Source organism: Nematolebias whitei, chromosome 17, assembly GCF_014905685.2.
Source record: "Nematolebias whitei isolate Nwh7 chromosome 17, NemWhi1, whole genome shotgun sequence".
NCBI classification, from domain to species: Eukaryota; Metazoa; Chordata; class Actinopteri; order Cyprinodontiformes; family Rivulidae; genus Nematolebias; species Nematolebias whitei.
Genome location: NC_056514.1, coordinates 26,540,424 through 26,543,327, shown reverse-complemented (window position 1 = coordinate 26,543,327; position 2,904 = coordinate 26,540,424).

Genomic DNA, 2,904 nt, shown 5'->3' with positions numbered 1-2,904 from the left:
ATTTAAGAGACTGAGCTGAAAACAGCACCTCAGACTGAGGAAGTCTCTTGGATGAGAGACGAAACGTTTCTAGATTTTTTTTGCTTTGTTTTGTTTTTTGTTTTTTTTGAATGTCCAGAGGACCAGATTGAACTTTTTTGGATTTTTCTACCTGGATTATTGAGCATGCATCAGGATACATGTGGTTTATAGACTCAAAAGTCTACAACACATACATTCTTATTTTTTATTTCTTTAGAAAAGTGAAAACCCTTTGGGTTAGATTTTGCAACAGCCATTAATTACGTCAATAAATCCCAAAACTGTACTGTATAACTAAAAGGGTGAAGGTTCACGCAGCCTGAGCTACTCAATGTGCTCATTTAAACAGCAGGGTGTGCTGCAACATTACATTGTAATGCCACCGTTATGATGGTCTCTTCTGCATTAGACTATACAATTTCTGAGAATTATTATTAAATGTTAAAATAATAAGTAAATATAAATGAAAAAAAAAGTATTTTCCTACGATAACTGCTGTCGTTGTTCCTAAAACATTGCAATCGCTATTGCATTCAGTCCAACAAGAAAAGAGTGGGCGTTTACGAGGAGCACGTAAACGCAACGAAGTCTCGATTTTTCAACCAATCAGAAGCGAGCAAGCGTTTTAAGTTTGAAGACGCAGCTCTTTGCTGCTGCATTCACTGCCGACTTTGCTGAGCAGATTAGAGTCGTGTGTCTCTTGTCGGTTTCAGCGAAGAATGTCCATTTAAAGCCAAACGCACCGTACTTTGGGGGGAAAAAACACACAAAGGTAAGCGTTGAATCGTTCCTGTTTCGGCGGAGATATCCTGTTTCGGGGGTGATATCGCTTTCGCCTCGATGTGCTATCAGGGTAACGTTAGCGCTGCTGGGGACTTTTGAAAATCCAGCTGATGGTGCGAGTTTAAACGACTCTGTGGTTTTGTCACATTTTGTTTGAACAGCTGTCTCTCAGGCATTGAGGTTCACTTAATTTAACTAGCTAAGTTGACCTCCATTTAAAAAAATATATATAAAAAAGGCGGCGCAGGTACGTTGTTTTACGATGTAAATAAAGTGGATGTCGTAGCTTCTGCGCGACGTGATAAAGTTGAAGCAGTTTGAAGCGTGTTTAGTTAAATATTGTTCCTGACAATCATGGTAAACTGTAATTCACAAACTCAAAAGCTGATATCGCATTAATGTAGCTTCCTATTTTGAAAAGAGGTAGCTGCTAGCCTTGTTTTCAGCCGCAGTGGTTTAAAAAAAGATGCACACCTCTGGCTACTTTCGTCTCGTTTGCTAGCTGTAGCAGTTTAACTAGATATGGTTGAAGGCTTCCTTGGTAAGACGACATGTAGTTTAAAAACGTGGTCAGGTTAATGTCGTTTTTACACAACAGCCTCTTTGCAAACTGTCAACACGTGGGGCAGTGTTGCAAAACCTGAGAATACGAAATGTTTTATTTTGGTTTGTGTCTCAACTTCCAAGTCTATGGTGAATTATATTACAGTATTAGTTTTGCTAACCTTGACACTAATGTGTGTGAATACTGTCAGACTCCTTGTGAAATGATGACTGAGCCTCATTTGATTTAATCTGAAATAGGATGACTGCACACTTTAGGAGGTGTAGCCATTGCTCATTTAAGTTTTATCCTACCACAAACTGCAGATTGAAATCTTTTGTCTAATCAGCTGATTTTCTGTGTTTTTTTTAAAAGGTCTGAGTTAACTGTAGTGCAGTGGTCCCCAACATTTTGTGTGCCACAGACCGGTTTCATGTCAGACAATATTTTCACGGACCGGCCTTTAAGATGTGGCAGATAAAAACTGGTATTTTCTAAATGCACTTGGATTTGACTAAGCAAATAGGTACGAGCCTCCTATTGTATAATTACTGCATAGGTGATTATCTTTCATCTGGCAACAAGTTATTTAACCCCAACTGGTGCAATGAGTTGCTTCTCGTTTCTTAAACAACCATGTTGAAAGACGCATCGTGTGGTCGTGGAAAAGATGTCCGTCTGTTTGAGAAGGGTCAAATCATTGGCATCAAGCGGAGAAAACATCGAAGGAGATTGCAGAAACTAACATTAAGTCAAGAACTGTCCAACGCATTATTAAAAACTGGAAGGATAGTGGGGACCCATCGTCTTTGAGGAAGAAATATGGCCGGGAAAAAAAACTGAATGGTTGTGATTGGCGATCACTTGGTGAAATCAAATCGAAGAAAAACAACGGTAGCACTCAGGGCTGTGTTTAATAGTGAAAGTAAGAGCATTTCCACACGCACAGTGTGAAGGGAACTCGAGGGAACGGGACTGAAAAGCTGTGTAGTCTTAAGAAAACCACTAATTCGTGAGGTTAACCAGAATAAAAGGCTTCAATGTGCTAGGGAGCATAAAGATTGGACTCTGGAGCAATGGAAGAAGGTCATGTGGTCTGATGAGGCCAGATTTACCCTGTTCCAGAGTGATGGGCGCATCAGGGTAAGAGAGGCAGGTGAAGTGATGCATCCATCATGCCTAGTGTCTAGTCATCAATACAAGATCTTGGTGACAAATTAATGCAGCACTGGATGGAAATGGATTTTGTGACATTGCAGAAGCTTATCGAAACAGTGCCACAGTGAATGCATGCAGTAATCAAAGCTAAAGGAGGTCCAACGGAATAGTAATGTGACCTTTTTATTTATTTGATTTTTTTTGGTTGGGACGTTTTTTTTTGGCCAGGCAGTGTATAATAATAAACGTGAGTCCACTGTATGCCAGCATTTCCCAGTGAATGACACAATGGGTAGACTCTCATTCAGGTGCAGCTTCCTTAATCCGAGCAGTTAAACCAGACATCTGTTCGGTCATGGCAGCATATATGTGCATATGCCGACATATGATCAGTTTTT